Genomic DNA, 17,918 nt, shown 5'->3' with positions numbered 1-17,918 from the left:
TCCCCTGGACCCCATCCCCTCCTTCCTCCTTCGCTCCCTTTCCCCCGCCACCTGCTCCCACCTCGCCCACCTCTTAAATCTCTCCCTCTCCACCGGCATCTTCCCCTCCTCCTTCAAACACACTCTTGTATCCCCCATTCTTAAGAAACCTAATCTTGACCCTACCTTTCTCTCTAACTATCGCCCCATCTCTCTTCTCCCCTTTGCCTCCAAATTACTTAGGAGGCTCGTCTGCAGCCGCCTCTCCACCTACCTCTCTGACCACTCCCTCCTTGACCCTCTCCAATCTGGCTTCCGCCCCCTCCACTCCACTGAAACCGCCCTGGCCATAGTCACTAACGATCTCTCTGCAAAAGCCAGGGGCCACTTCTCCCTTCTCATTCTCTTGGATCTCTCAGCGGCCTTCAACACCATTGACCACCCGCTCATGCTCCTCACCCTTCAATCCTTTGGCCTCTCTGGCCCGGTCCTGTCCTGGTTCACCTCCTACCTTGCTGACCGTTCCTTCTCTGTCTCCACCTCTGGATCTCTCTCCCCCCCTCTTCCCTTCCAGTAGGGGTCCCCCCAAGGCTCTGTATTTGGACCCCTACTGTTCTCTCTTTACACCTCTTTCCTGGGGGAACTCATCAGCTCCTTTGGTCTTTAGTACCACCTTTATGCCGTTAACACCCAACTTTCCTCTCCCGATCTCTCTCCCTCCCTCCTCTCCATGGTGTCCACCTGCCTCTCTGCCATCTCCTCCTGGATGTCCTCTAGATTCCTCAAACTTAATCTCGCTAAAACCGAACTAATTGTCTTTCCTTCCGCTCACTCCCCCTCCCCTTCCGACCTTTCTATCACTGTTCTCAACTCCTCTATTTCCCCTGTTCCTCAACTTCGCTGCCTCGGTGTCATCCTTGACTCCTCTCTCTCCTTTGCCCCTCACATTCTCTCTCTCGCTAAATCCTGCCGCTTCCAGCTGAGTAATATCACACGCATTCGACCCTTCCTCTCCCAAGATGCCACTAAAGCTCTTGTCCACTCTCTTTTTATCTCCCGCTTGGACTACTGCAACCTCCTCCTTACTGGCCTCCCCCGCACTCATCTCGCTCCCCTTCGCTCTGTACTCAATGCTGGGGTTCGGCTCATTTTCCTTTCTCGCCGCTCCTCTTCTGTCTCCCCCCTATACCAATCCCCTTCCCCTACAGAATCGTGTTCAAGCTCCTCACACTTACTTTCAAGGCCCTCTCCAACTCCACTGTTCCCTACATCTCCAACCTCATTTCCATCCACGCTCCATCCCGCCCTCTGCGTTCGACTAATGACCGTCGCCTCTCTTCCCCCCTGGTTACCTCCTTCCATGCTCGCATCCAAGACTTCTCCCGTGCTGCCCCCCTCCACTGAAACCAGCTCCCCCGCTCCATCAGAACATCCCCCAACTTTTCCCGTTTCAAACGGGCCTTAAAAACCCACCTCTTCCTTAAAGCCTTCCAGTCCCCCACCTAACCGACCTCTTTCCAGTCTCCCACCTACCACCCTCCCTATCCTGCCCTCCTCCTATCTCCCTCCTCAACATTCTCCTCTCACCCCCTCTCCATCTCTGCCTCCGTTCTCCTCCTTTCCTCCTCCTACCCTTGCGTCTCTGTCTGTCCTACCCTCCCCTTAGATTGTACGCTTCTTCAAGCAGGGCCTCCTCTTCTCCTGTTCTCCACCACCTTAACTCTGCTCTCCAGCTCCTTGTCTCCTCCGTGAGGTCCTCCTGCCCTTCTACCCCTCTAGCTACCCCGCTGAGGGCTCTCACCTCTCATCTAGCTGTACATTGAGCTTCCGAGTTACTGTGCTTTTTTGCTAACTGTACCGTGCTGTCTCACCCTGTATCGTGTTTCTGTCTGTCCCTGTGCGACGCTACGGATGCTTAGTGGCGCCTTATAAATAAAAATTAATAATAATAATAACACAGGATTCCAGCCCAAATCTCACACTCACCTCTTTCTCTAAGGCTACATATTTACTGGTCCTAACTGCCACCAGCTACGTATAAGGCCCATAGCAAAACTATGATTTAATTATCTGATTGCGCACTCTTGGTGCTCTGGTAGCTAAACAGTTAACCCATCACTCTCTGGTGTCTAAAGAGTTAACCCAGCCAAGCAATCTCTCTCTTCTACACAGGTAATGGATTCGTTTAGAGGAATAAGGACAGAGCTAATAAATTGTTAGATTTAATATACAAAAGGTACAATGCTTACAGATAATAAAAAAACAATTAGATAAAGATTTGGCATACAAATACAAAATTGCAAACAGTTATAAAAACAAATGGAATGAAAGTACAGAGCATAACTTATATATAATAATCTGTATGTCTGGGGGAAAGCAGAAAAGATGGACAGTCCTTCAATTAGATTGATCCCCAAGAAACTGACAAATTGCCCCTTTACAACACAGGTTGTTTAAGCAAAATTAAATAGGACTGCCTTCACAGGGGCAGTGTTGATGCTAATAGGGGGGCAGGAATGTCCTCTTTGTGTCATTATAGTTTGCTCAAAAATATTCCAAAAGTTTTGACCTTTGGTAACTCTTCACAAATATATCCCAGAGACATAACTCCTCCTTCAATAAACCAGTCATAATCTCCCGCACATTTAAATACCAAACATGATGAAATTATCACAATAGGACACCCCTTTCCCAAATACACATGATTATAGCTTTTCCCAGATTTTCCAAAATATGAAATACGAAGACAATTTCTTTGAAGTTCATATTTCTATATACCTGTATAGGCAGCCTTCAAATGCTGCCTTTGTCTGCAAGGATGTCAACCTGTGAACGGCTCCAAAAAATCTTTTCAGGTGCCCAAAAAACTAACTTATGCCAGGATATAGTTCACCGCAGGGGCCTTTGAAGGAGCCACAGGTGACACTGGTATCTTCTAAAACTAGGATGTGCAGAGCTACCAAATAAACATACAACAGTCCTTCTGACTTCGCATTTTACACCATAGTAGCTCAATTTATCAATGGATTCAGTTGATATTTAAAATAAACACTGCAGTTATGATTTAGGCTTTATTCCACACAATTATGTGATGGGTTAACCCTTATAACTGTAAGTTCTCTATGTTCATGACAATAGTCCTAAAAGTTATCCTCTGCCTAAACTGCTTACCATATCTATACCAATAGTTATCAACATAAAACTTATAAGATTCCGAATTAAATATACATTACAAAATAAACGGATACACTTCTCTGGAAATTTTTCACCCATAACATTAGCTAAAGTAAAATATAAATGTAGCCAAATATTTTGGAACTTGATTCTTCTTATCAGGAATCCATATAGTCACTTAGACATGTTTATTTTGAGTTGCCCGAATCAAGGTACGTTTGGTAACGATACATCATTCATCATCATCAATTGTCCTCCTATCAAAATGTAAACTGTTGAAGCTTCATAGTTGGATGAAAGTGGTAATCAATATTTTCTGTACACTAATACTGATTGTGTTGTGATTAGTAAGCAATCAAATAATTAATTTAGCAAATAACCTGCCAATAAGTTTAGTCTAGTGGTTTTAGTCAATATAAAATATAACGTGGTGAAAAAACATGAACAAAAAACACTGCGTCAATGTTTAGGTGAACTGTAATTGATACAATGTAGTTTGTTTATAGTACACAAGAGGACTATATGTAATTAGCCAATCAGAAAAATTTCCTCATGGACAAGTTGCAGACAGAAAACTTTTAGGAATGAAGAGTTGAGAAAGGAAGATGAGTCACATCCTGGCATTTAGGACAGATTCAAGTGGTGATAAGTAGATGAGAGGTATACCAGAAAGGTTAAATCAATAGCACCCACTATTAATAATTAGGCCTTCCTCCAGCCCCAACATTAAAATAATAGTATTCACATTTAATAAATAAACCTATTTCCCTCCCTACAAACAGCCCCAGCAATAAATTAATAGTATTTACATTTCAGAAATATAGCTATTTCCCGCAACCATCACTGACATTAAATAGTTCATAGGCACATTTAATAAAGAGACCTCATTCTCCCCCACATTCAGTAGCCCCCAAACTACCCCATCTTAAATTAATAGTCTGCACTATAAAATTTCCTAACCATTACCCCACAAACAAAATTACATCCATTAATTAGCCACCACCCACCTTACACTACATTGCCTCAAGCCCCCTGTACCATCGCATACACATTACTGTGCCCCTTCATCACCATGTTGTGCCCCCTTATGATCACACTGCGCCCTCCATGCTGCTTTTCCCCCTTCACCTGGCCCCCCATCATCACCCTGTGCCATGCTGCTCTCCCCCGACTTCATCACACTGTGCCCGACTTCATCACACTGTGCCATCCTGCCCACCCTTTCCATCACTGTGCCATACTGCCCACGCTCTCCATCACTGTGCCATCCTACACCCACCTCTCCATCACTGTGCAATGCTGCCCCCGCTCTCCATCACTGTGCCATCCTGTCCCCTCTCTCCATCACTCGGTGCCTTTCTGCTGCCACCCCTTTTTTTCCTCATATTGTGCCTCTATCTCCCCCCTCTTTCCTTATACTATGCCTCTCTCTCCCCCTTTCCTCATACAGTGCCTCTCTCCCCCCCTTTTTCTTCATACTGTACCTCTCTCTCCCCCCCTTTTTATTCACACTGTGCCTCTCTCTACCCCCCTTTTTCTTCATACTGTGCCTTTCTCTCTTCCCCCTTTTTCCTCATACTGTGCCTCTCTCTCTCCCCCCCTTTTTCTTCATACTGTGCCTCTCTCTCTCCCCCCTTTTTCCTCATACTGTGCCTCTCTCTCTTCCCCTTTTTCTTCATACTATGCCTCTCTCTCCCCCCTTTTTCTTCACACTGTGCCTCTCTCCCCCCCTTTATCTTCATACTGTGCCTTTCTCTCTCCCCTTTATCTTCATACTGTGCCTCTCTCTCTCCCCCCCTTTTTCTTCATACTGTGCCTCTCTCTCCCCCTCTTTTTGCTCATACTGTGCCTCTCTCTCTCACCCTCTTTCTTCATACTGTGCCTCTCTCTCGCCCCCTTTTTCTTCATACTGTGGATCTCTCTATCCCCCTTTTTCTTCATACTGTGGATCTCTCTCCCCCTTTATACTCATGGTGTGCCTCTCTCTCCCCACGTTGTTCCACAGACTGTGCTTTTCTCCCTTTTTTTCTACTTACATCTGTATTAGCTGTTTTCCTCTCTTCTCTTTTCTTCTGTCTTCTCTCTTCTTGCTTCTTTCTTGGTCCTCTCTGCGCTGCTCCTCACTGACTGTCAGGCGTGACTTGATGACATCATGCCCGACAGTCAGTGTAAACAGAGCAGAGAGGAGGAGGGACGCCGGCGCCGCCATCACGTGAGTATCTTTTTTTTTTTTTACAACCCTGCTCCCCCCACCAACGAAGGGGCAGAGCCTGAACCGCTGATCCTCCCCCCCCCCTTGCCGCGCAAAAAAAAAAGAAAAGGGAGGGAAAAAAAAAAAAGGAAAAAAAAAACGTGAATAGTGAGGGCCCGGGTAATTAGTACCCGCTCCCCCCCTCTCGGCGGCACTGAGTATAGGTCAGAGTAGGATAACCTCTAATAAAGATGTGGATTTCAGAGAGCTTTTAAAGATTTGAAGGCCGTTCATCATTTTCAAATTCCTCTCTAGACTCTGATGCTGAATCGTGTCCCTCTCATTGACTACTCCATGAAACACTAAGATGAAGCTCTATCACCTAGCCGCTCCATTAACGTCTTCTTGCTCACTCATGCAGCTCCTGGCAGTGTTCTTTTATTAAATTAACCTACTTCTGCAACCACACTGAGGATGCCATGACTCCATTCACATATCAGCACTTCTGCCATTAAAGTATCTCTCTGAGGTGCAGTACTGGGAATCTCAATCCCAGCTTCTTGAAGATAACCAACACAGGGGAAAAAAAAAACAAAGACAACTCTGTCCATCAACAGGGGGATGGGTCATGGCGGGGACAATGGCAAGATGATCATCTGGAAAAGTAGTTGTGCCTGGAAGCTATAATTTTGCTCTCACAGCAGCACTCAGTGAATCTTCCCCTCTCCTTCTCTCGATTATCTTAATGGCAACTGCCTAAGCTAATGCAGCGGCTTCTCTGAGGTGTGTTGGGCTCAGATGCCATAAAATTCCTCCTACCCAACAGTCATCATAGGTCTGGGTCTCAGCCTTTTTGGAGGAAACACTTGTGGGTCCTGGCAGACAGGGCCACCATCAGAAATCGTGGGGCCCAGTACAATGAAGCAGGCAGGGACCCCCCGAAGACCCCCACCCCTGTTGAACCAGGGCCGTCTTTCTGACTGGGCACGATGGGCAGGTGCCCGGGGGCCCAGGGGGAAAGGGGCCCAAGGCAATGAAAAATAAATCCTGTATAAAACCCCCCCCCCCCAAAAAACGTACGTTTTGTGGTCACGATCCGGCTCCCTCCCTGGTCCCCTCTTCCGTGAAGGGGGTCGGACTTAGGCAATTGAAAGGTAAGTTAAGGGAGGCCCTAATATATATATATATATATATATATATATGTATATATATTTTTTATGTAAAAAAAAGTGATTATGTGTGTAATATATATATATATATATATATATATATATATATATATATATGTGTGTGTGTGTGTGTGTAAAAAGTGATATATATATATATATATATATATATATATATATGTATATATATATATATATATATATATATATATATAAGGGGGAGGGAGAGAGAGAGAGAGAGAGATTGATTCTTCAGGCCTTAACTTCTGCATGGAACGCATTCTACCAACAGGAAGTTCGGCATTTGGAACGCAAGTTTGCGTTCCAAAAGCCGAACTTAATGTTAGTGGAACACACATTCGTTCCAGTGCGGAAGTTAAGTGCTAAAGGTACAGTTACGGCTCTGCTCTCTGTCCTCCAGTCCCGGCGTCTTCGCTGCTGTCTTCAGCCTGGCTGTCACAGTGACAGCCAGGCTGAAGACAGCAACTAAGACACCATGACTGGACACTTACCAGCGGGCCCCCTTGTAAGTGTGTGCCGCCGGGCCCCCTTGTGAGCCCGGGCCCGGTACAAGGATACCCCCCAGTACCCCCCTGATGGCAGCCCTGCTGGCAGATCTCAGCACAGATTATTTAGCAATGTTATTATTTAATTCAAACATAGAATGAAACTGTGTAGCCGAAACAATGTAGGCATGGCTAGTAACAATACACCTACAGTCCCTTCAGCTGCAATCTGACAGGTTTAAAATGATGCTATCACCAGAAGGACCACCTTGTTCCCACCCCCACATTAAGAGAAAAGAAAGTTAACTTAATAGTCATTACAAAATCAATCAATTTGGATGCATACCGGAAAGCTGTTCAGAAGCATTGAAAGCATTACTGAGTACAACATTTTTAATATTAGTCATTAATTATGGGGCATTTTAAGCATTTCAAAAACGTGAGTGCAATGCAACATCCTCTGTTCACATCAGCAGAAATGAAGGGGAGTCCAAATTAAAATATAGTTTCCATCTGACTGAATTTCCTTTCCTGTACTTTCTGATAAAGCAACAATACTAGCATACCATACTTTTTAATATGTATTTTGTCTAGCATGAACAATACTATCTACATCAGTAATCAGTGTATAGGTTGCCAGGGTTACTAAGCACCCTAAAGTTAATATTCATATTCATTCCCATAACATTTTAATGGAAACTCAGCAGGGGAGTGTTCTGTAAAAATCCCAAATGTGTGTCCTCATTGTTTCTGCCAATATTAGGTCAAGTTATTAGTGTAGTGAACTTACTGCATATATCAGAACACCTTGTACACTAGTATATTGTTCTTCTGATGCAATGGTATTCATTTACAATCTCACAGAACATTTACTTTTAAAAGCCAGATGTTTTACCTAGTTAAGAATAATAGTAACCAAATATCAGTTTGCTTTCTCCCCGGCCCATATTTGGCAGGCTAAAACTGTGTAGGATTGCAATGTAAAGTGCTACATTTTTTCACACAACATTTATTTTCATTGTATACACATAGTTAAATGTCTTCACACTTTACATATTCTAAATAAATAAATCTGTGCAGAGAGTACAGGGTTAAAAATTTTGCGAGGTTAACTCCACTCAAAAATGATGTTGTCTACTTAACGGTGGTAATTGTGACGAAAAATCCGACCCGCATGACACCTACAAAAGGAACCCGATTTCACACAAAAAAGGAATACAATATACACAGACTTACCTGAACACCGAAGATCCAGATTTCCGATGGCACCGGCATGCTGACAGCCAGTCATTCCGAAGACACAGCTCTCCGGCAGTACACTTTGACATCAGTGCGCCCTACGTCAAATTCTTTTCTTTGGAGGAAATGTGTATTCTGCAACTGTTGGAAGAAAGGACTCATGCTAATCTCATGCTAATTAGACCTTTTGATGTGTGAGGGTCATAGGAAGATGTAATTAGACTTGCTGTCAGATGTGCACTGTATCCAAATTAAGATGCAGGATATCACAGCAAGGTTTTAAGATATCACAGATAAGCGTAAATATTGTTAGCTTCGCAATGCATTTAAATCTATATTTTGGTAAACAGGTTGCATCCTGATTCTAAAAATAGCCTGTAAGGCTGTGTCGAAAATAGTATAAAAAGGGAGCCCTTGTAAACTGAAATGTATCATTCTGATGTTCCATCTGACCTGACCACTGATACCTTTAATCAGTGGAACTGTCCTTGTCAGGACACTTGAGCGAGAATAAACATCACTCTTTGCTTCAAGACCCTGCTTGACAACTTCTTCAATATTGCTGTAATCCTGTGACCTGCAGATTAGACCCTAAATTGAATCTGTTCTCCGTCTGTTTCTGAGGTTTGAACCCAGCTCTCCTGTACCACCACTCTGCCGCTACCCAGTAATTTGGTCAGTGTGATAGGCCAGGGGGGATCCATCCACAGCACCCTGATCCATAGCAAGTGGTCAGGGGTACCAGCCCAAGTGTACCAGCATGGAAGTACACTAGCAGCGACAGTTACCCAGAAGGAATGTGGTTCTGGGCACCACTGGGCGTCATAAAGGAGCCCAGTGGTGGCAGCAGGCTCCTTCTACTGCGACAGGAGGATAACGAAAGGGGATGGTGTCAAAGTAAGCCCAAGCAGTTCCCAGCAACCACAGACAGGGTGGCATAGGCGGTCCATCCTGTCACAGATAGTATTTCCTTTAAATTGTAGTATTCAGTATAATGATTTTACTTAGGCAAAATAATTTTTGAATTGCATTACCCTTTAACAGATAGCATAGTTGCATGAAAACATAAAAGTGAACTCCTGTAAATTTATGGTCATCATGTATGCCATTGATTAGGAAATGTGGATTGGTTCTTATAATCTCTCTTGGAATGAACACAGATCTTTGGGTGAACTGTGCACTTATCCTGCCATGGTTATCAATCCTTCTCATTAATGAGGACAATGCTGTATTAATGACTATAAAACTGTAAAAAATGAAATGAATAGCAATCAGCAGATTTTGGATGCTAACATGATCAATAACTACAAGGATACATTAGTGAAGCTTAGTATAACTTTAAGAAAGCTTTTATGCCCATGTATTTGTACATTTTGTATGGCACAAAACCTCCACAAAGATCCACTCATTAGACTACATTTAGTAACCTTGCATTAGGAACCTATCAGGCACTTGCTTTCAGTGTCTACTCTGTACTAAATAGATACAATCTAATTACTGATTTTTTACTTTGGTTCACTGCAAATTATGTACCTAAAGGCAATGGAGTATCATAAGAATATATAAGCATTAAGGAATGTATGAATTGTTTTTGGAACAAAGTAGTGTCAAGGATCTCTGTATGGGAGTTGCCTACATCACTAACACATTGTTTTGAAGCAGAGATACATTTATCGTTAGAGTCTAAGAGCCTGATTCATTAAGGATCTTAACTTAAGAAATTTCTTATTTAAGTCTCCTGGACAAAACCATGTTACAATGCAAGGGGTGCAAATTAGTATTCTGTTTTGCACATAAGTTAAATACTGACTGTTTTTTCATGTAGCACACAAATACTTGATAGCTTATTTGTACACTGAAATTTAAAGTTGATATTTGTGTGCTACATAAAAAACAGTCAGTATTTAACTTATGTGCAAAACAGAATACTAATTTGCACCCCTTGCATTGTAACATGGTTTTGTCCAGGAGACTTAAATAAGAAGTTTCTTAAGTTAAGATCCTTAATGAATCAGGCCCTAAGTGAACAATTATTAAGCCCATGAGGTTTGTAAACTAGATACCATAGCCTGAATTTCCCCAAGCTCCTGTTCAAGCAGTGGCATAATAATTAGCGACATCTCTTTAGCCGCTTCAGAAGCAGATGAAGCAGCCAATAAGGCAGAAGCAGACAAAGTATCAAGTCTCCCAGAGGAGGGCATTGGAGAGGGTGAGTTACTTTTTCGTGATTGTGAATGGGTCTGTCTAGATTTTCCCATTTTAGCAATAGCAGGCTTATGTAAATAGCATTTTATCCCAAAAGAATATAAACATGTAAATATAAATTTTCAGGACACAAAGAGAAAAAAAAGAAAGAGAGCAGTAACAAATGGAGAATAGAGAAAAAGTGATTAAGCTATAGTCAGCACTCCACTCTTAGCATTTTTCCCTTCTAAATCAGTCAGCACTTGCACACTTGCACTTTAACAAACTCAAATAACCTAAGAAACAATATTTCGGGTTTTTTCAGCCAAAATGGCAACAACAGATGTCAAATTATATTTTCAGACCAAATTGTCGACATGTTGTCAGCCTGTTATCAACATATTTTCAAAAAATGGTACTTATATTTAGAGAATATATGTGGGAAATAGAAAATACATCACCAATTAAGTTGAGGATTAAAAAAAAATAAAGATCTATACTAAAGATTTCCCTTTGTTTTATATTTTATATCCCCACCCTCCAACAAGAGCATACCTGACACTTCTATTTCTGTTGACAACATGGCCTTAAATCCCCTCCCCCCCTCAAGCTCGCTTCCTAGGGGTGATTCTTAACTCAGAACTATTCTTTGTTTCCCATATCGACTCTATATCTAAATCACGTTGCATACATCTAAAAAACATTTCCAGAATATGCATGTATCTTACACAAGACACTGCAAGAACCTTAATTCATGCACTCATCATCTCCGGCATTGACTATTGCAATTTCCTTCTTACTGATCTTCCCCAAAACAGACTCAAAACCCTACAATCTATTTTGCACGCAGCGGCTAGATTGTTTTTCCTTGCAAATCGTTATTTCTCTGCTGAATTACTCTGTCTTTCTCACTGGTTGCCTGTTTTTTACCGAATCCAATATAAAATACTTTTACTAGCCTACAAGGCAATCAAAAAAGCTGCACCAACATACATCTCTTCACTTGTCTCAAAATATCTCCCAACTCGACAACTCAGTTCTGCACAAGATCTGAGTCTCTCATCCACTCTCATTACAACCTCCTATTCCCGGTTACTGGACTTTTTTGGGGCTGTATCCACTCTATGGAATTCCCTCCCTCGCACAATAAGACTTTCCTCTGGTCTACAAACTTTCAAGCGTTCTCTAACAACCCACCTCTTCAGACAAGCTTATAATACTCCTCAACCCCCCTCTTAACCTGACTAAATTACCCTATTACCAACCGTTACACAATTCACACAAGACAACAACCCTCTGACAAATATTGCTGTGTGACTGGATCATATAGCATACTCATACCTTATTGTTTTTTGTTTTTTTTACCTTTGCAATATGTAGACTTAATCTTATGTATCCAAATCCCATTATCCCATAGATTGTAAGCTTGCGAGTAGGGCCCACTCACCTCTTTGTCTGTTTTACCCAGTTTGTTTATTATTTGTTTATTATTGTTTATGTTTTTGTCCCCAATTGTAAAGCGCTACGGAATATGTTGGCGCTATATAAATAAATGATGATGATGATGTACTTAGAAAATATCTCTACAAATATATCCACAATTCCATACTATCTGTAACAGTACAATGTGCAGAGAAAGCACCTATTAATCCAGAATAGAAAATATCATGTATACAAGATTCATTAACAAGTATCCCTCCAGCTTCATTTTCCTGCTTGACAGATGATTCAGCAAAGACAACACCATGTCAAAACAATTTCTTGCCAAATATCACTTACTGCTGCCTCAGGCTACATTGTGGCTCAACCGTGAGTGTTAACTTCCACCTTCCTGTCTGTATGATGTTGTTTTTTGTCATCCACTTCTGCAATGTTTGACGCATTTATATGTGAAAGTTCACTTACCCAAGACTGCTGTAATTGCACCCTACTGCTAAAACTCAAGAATACAATTAGAACGTGAATTAATATTTGACAACATATCAAATCATATGGGGTGCAGGTCCTAGGAAGGTGATGTTCTACATATTTTATGTGAGATCTTAAGTTATATAGTTATTTATGTTTTTACCATATGATGAGTAACAATATATTTTTTTTATTATTACCAGTATTATTTTTATTATGATTTTTTCATTTTCATTTAACTTCAATTATGTATTGGCAGACTGGGTTATAGGAACATAAGGATTGTGTTTTAAAGTTTTTCAGTTGGAACACCAGGGGTAAATGTATCAAGCTCCGATTTTGAATATCTCGCAATTTTCTTGCGGGTGTTTCATCTCGCAGATGTATTAAAGTGAGATTTTATGTAAAATCGTCAGAGATGTGTTTCTGTCAAAATCGCCATTTCCAAAATCGATAGAGATCAAAGTCCTGACTGTTTGCCACTCTAGCTATACAAGTCTCAAATGTATGAAGCTGCGATTAAGCAAACTCTTCCGGGTTAGCTTTAAAAATCGCCAGATACAACACGCTGTTTCCTAGCTGCGTGCTTAGTAAACACATCACTGTTACACTGCCCTGTCTATAGAGCCGCAGGTCCCCGTGGCTGTCAAAAGATTAAAAATAGATAAATGTTCCACAAAAAAAAAAGCATGGGGTCCCCCTGTCCGACCACTATTAATCCTAGCGCTACCACCCTACTGCTGGTTACGTGTAAATCGGGGGAAAATTTGAGTGGGGTCTCCCCGATTTTCATACAACCAGCACTAGCCAACCAGCTCGGGTAGGTGGCACTATAGCAGGGGGACACACGGCAGGGGTCCTCCTGCCATAATGACAACCAATCCCAGGCTGTTCAGCGCTGGGCTGGATTCACTAGGGAGTTCCAACTGCCGAAGAAACGAGCAGGCCCCCCTCTAGATTTGAAAAAAATGTGGGGTCCAGTAAACAGTATTAACTCTAGTGCTGCCAGCCTACTGCTGGTTGTGTGAAAATCGGGAAAAAAAATGTGTGGGGTTCCCCCAATTTCCACGCAACCAGCACTAGGCAAACCTACTGGGGTGGGTGGCATTTTAACGGGCAGACACGCTGCAGGGGGTCCCCCTGCCATAATGACAAACCAGCCGCAGGCTGTTCAGCACTGGGCTGGATTCCCTAGAGGGTGGGGCCACCCTATATGAGGAACCAGCTGAAAGCACTAGGACTCTTCCTATTCCCCTGGGGCGGTAGGTATCAGGTAATAAAATGTGTGAAAAAGTTAAAAACACTGTTTTAGTTTGTGGAACTGTAAGTCCCAGCCAACCCAGGCTGCCATTAGCAGTCTGGACATGCCATTGCTTGTAGAACTACAAGCACCAGCATACCCATGGAAGCCAAGGTATGCTGAGCAATGTAGTGCCACAAATTTAGTGCCACAAACTAAAATGTAAATAAACCATAACATCCTCATTATTACCACATTACTTTAAAAAAAAAAAAAAAAAAAATACAATGAAACACAACTTCCTTGTTATAACCACATCTCTTTATTAAAAATAATAAAATCCCAAATACTTACCATCAGATGTTTTCATCTGTACGGAATCCAATCTTCTAAGCTTTCAATCCAGTAAGAGTAAGGATTGTAACCATACCTGAAACCATACCCAAAACAAAACATAATATTCCAAAGGTTCTATATCTGTCCAAAAAAAAATAACATTTCAGGTCCTGGAGTAGTCCAAAAAATAGTAAAGACAAAAGACAATTATATTTCAAATGTTCATGAAAAACATCTTTTCCTAGTCCAAATGACCCATTATTATATCCAAAGTCCATGTAAACCTCTTCTTATCATCAGTCGCAATAGCCCCAAAATATCCCACGATGGCTTGAAAAATCTTCTGTTCTTCAGTCCAAAGGACCCCAAAATAAATCCACAGGCTTGGCAAAACAAGAAACCAATAACAAACGATGGGACTTCTAGGGAAGAATACGCAACAATGAATGAGAAATAAACAGATGCGAGGTCTATTTATACTGTCATGCAAAATGAAAGCATACTTCCACAGCCAAAGGCCTTGTGCTCTAGTTTGTCATGTCCACACTGTACAGTGACTTCGCCCACACGTCCCTTCCCCACCCAAAACAGCCCCCTTTCACATAGGAGGGTAGTAACAGCCCTTTCTATGTGTTAGAGCATGGAAAAGGGATGTTTTACCTGACATATCTGCTGGTTCTGAACATGCTCATAGTGATTTTGCAGATGATATGCTCAAAACTGGCAGATACGTGTCCTAATAAATCAGGCCTGTTATGTTTCACTCCTGAGAGTTGCCACTACAGTCTTTCTAGACCAACATCTACATGGTGTCTGAAGTTGACAGACAAGGCTCAAGGTCTTTGCTGCATTAACTCTCTCATATTTGATGAAAACATCGCTGACAACTGGCTCCAGTTCAGGAAGGAATGGAAAGTATACAGCATCATTAGGCTTTGTGAGAAGTCAAAAAAGGTACAAGCATATACTTTACTAAATCTGGCTAGTGCAGAGGCAGTAGCTAAAGCTGCACATTTGTCTATTTGGAAGGGGAGTATAATGAGGACCCCTTGCGTCTAAAAAATTTGAGGAGATATGCTTACCTGTAAAGAATGTAATAATGGACAGACATATACTTAATACCACAAACCAAAGTATGATTAAAATGTGCAATCATATGTGTTAACATAAAAGCTACTAGCAAAAAATGGGATTTTGGCTCCATCACCAACAAATTAATCAGAGACAGAATTGTTTGTGGTATTGATGATAATGATACTGTACACATACAGTTGTTAAGAGAAAATAATTTAACTTTAGAAACTGCCATTCACATTTTCATGCTTAATGTCTGAGAGGAGCACAAGGGAATTAAGGAAGGAGGGAGAAGTATGTTGTATACAACGCACACCACCACAGTACATGCAATGCCGAAACTGTGTCGGGCATCATCCACCTGAGCCGCAAAAATGCCGACCTTTAATAAACGCTGTAACTCCTGTAATAAATGAAACCACTTTGCAAAATGCTGCAAATCAGAATACACAATGGCAACTAGCATGCCACGAGAAACAATGAGGCAAAGGCAAAAATATAGAGTCAAACACAATGAAACACACTGAAAATACAAATTGGTTCCAAGTGCAACATCGTGACAAAGACTCTCCTGCACAGAACAATCCCACAGGCACTACTGACCAGACAGATTCAGTAAAACTTGTGGCGTATGAATGTCAAATCATTAAAACTATGGGCACAGCAACACTAGAGTTAACTTGTACACCATTACAGTTTCACATTGACGACAGACCACTACTAGGACTCCCTGATAGCGTTATACTGGGCTTAATATACCTGGAAGCCAAAGACCATTTGGTACAGCCAGATACTCCAGAACTCAAGGAATTGTTTAACTGTGTTTCCATTGGTAAACTCCCTGTCATTTACCACATGCAACTGGATGAGTCAATTGTCCCCACAGTCTGTGCATCCGGATGCATCCCCATGGCCATGAAGGACAAAGTGCTTGCTGAACTAGAACACATGGAAAGGCTTGGTATAATTACCCCAAAAGAGGAAGCAACACAGTGAGTCTCAGCCATTGTATCTGCTATGAAAAAAGATAGGTCAGTCATAGACCTCATGCACCTAAACAAAGCACTGCAGAGGCCTCGACACCCATTGAGAATGGTCGAACGAGTTATTGCTGACATGCCAGAGGCAAAGATCTTTAGCACCATGGATGCTAAATGCGTTTTTATGCAGATTCCTCTGACAAAGAGACGTCCAGGCTCACCACGTTCATGACACCTGCTGGATGGTATGTTTTTTTGCAAATGCCTCATGGACTGATGATCAGCAGTGAATTTTTCCAATGATGCATGGAACAGCTGTTTACAGAATACCGGAGTGAAATCATTGCCAATGACATCCTCATCTGGGGATACAACATGCAGAAACACGATGAGTGCCTCTCTCAGGTTCTGGAAAGGATCCGTGCCATTAAATTAAAGCTCAACCCAGACAAATGCAAGTTCCAGAAGTCGGAAATTCCATATGTGGGTCACCTCCTCACTGACAAGAGGTTCAAGCCAGATGCTGAATAAACTTCGGCCATTCAGCAAATACTGTTCCCTGAGGACAAACTCAACAGTTCCTGGGAATGACAAAACTACCTGTCAAAATTTCTTCCCAACTACAGTGAGACAACTGCACCACTAAGACAGCACTTACACCAAGATACTGAAAGGTGCCGACAGGAAACACAGCAGGCTGCAGTTACAAAATTAAAACACATGCTAACAAGCTCTCCAGCACTTTAGTACTTTAATGTACATATACCGGTGGTGATCTCTATAGATACCTCGGAACACAGACTAGGTGCTGTTTGCCTCCATAATAACAGGCCCATAGCCTCCTCCGCCAGAGCACTGACTGAGATTTAATCACGATATGCACAGATTGAAAAATACATTTTGGTGTTAGTATTTGCCTGTCACTGACTTTATATATGTACGTCCTGTCAATGCTGAGACAGACCATCAGCCACTCATCACCATACTGAGGAAACCTCTGCATAATGCTTATGCCCGTATACAAAGAATGATGCTCCAGTTACAGAGATACCATTTGGATGTTTTATACAAGCATGGCAAAGAATTATTTGTGGCTGATGTGCCCACAAGTTGAGAATGATTATGACTTACATCTGTTCAAATACTCTCCTCCAACGGAAATGGATGAGGTACAGCGTGAAACCTTGGTGGACGATATGTGCCAACAGCTGTTTCAAATCTTGTTACAAAGGTGGCCCCAGTCATCTAAGGAAATCTCACAAGATCTGCAGCCCTGCTTTGCCAGAAGAGATGAGTTTACTCTGTCTGATGGTGTCATCCTAAGAGGACAGTGATTCATAATACCATATATCCTGCAGAAATACTATACATAGCAGCTCCACCAGGGGAACCTGGGCCTTGAAGCCACCAAGTGCTGGGCCAGAGAGTCATTATATTGGTCCACCATGTTCAGTGAAAGAGAAGTCTCCATATATGGCCCCTGCAATGCTCTCAAAGGCACCTCTGCAACTACACACGATTCCTGACTTGCCCTGACTTGCCACTGCTGCAGATGTCTTTGAATGGAGAGGAAAGGAACGTCTAGATTGGTGGACTGTTAGTCAGGGTGGTTTGAGATTGACTACCTATCGAAATTTTACCAATGCTACTGTTTTTGCTAAACTCATGACATTTGCACAACAACTCATCATGGACAATGCCATGAAATTCATGAGTAGAGAGTTCAAAGACTTTGCGAATACCTGGGACTTTCAACACGGTATCTCCAGCCCACACTATCCTCAATGCAGTCTATGCAGTCTGGACGTTGGTTGATGAGTATCCTGTGCCTCCTGCCTGTATTCTGCTGTGTTTTTCATTGCATTTGCTTTCCCATTCATTCTTCTCACTCTCTTGTTTTCTACTGTCCTTCCTTTTAGACTATACCATTCTGTTTTTCCT

Source organism: Mixophyes fleayi, chromosome 12 (genome assembly GCF_038048845.1).
Source record: "Mixophyes fleayi isolate aMixFle1 chromosome 12, aMixFle1.hap1, whole genome shotgun sequence".
Lineage (NCBI taxonomy): Eukaryota > Metazoa > Chordata > Amphibia > Anura > Limnodynastidae > Mixophyes > Mixophyes fleayi.
This window is presented reverse-complemented; position numbering follows the sequence as displayed.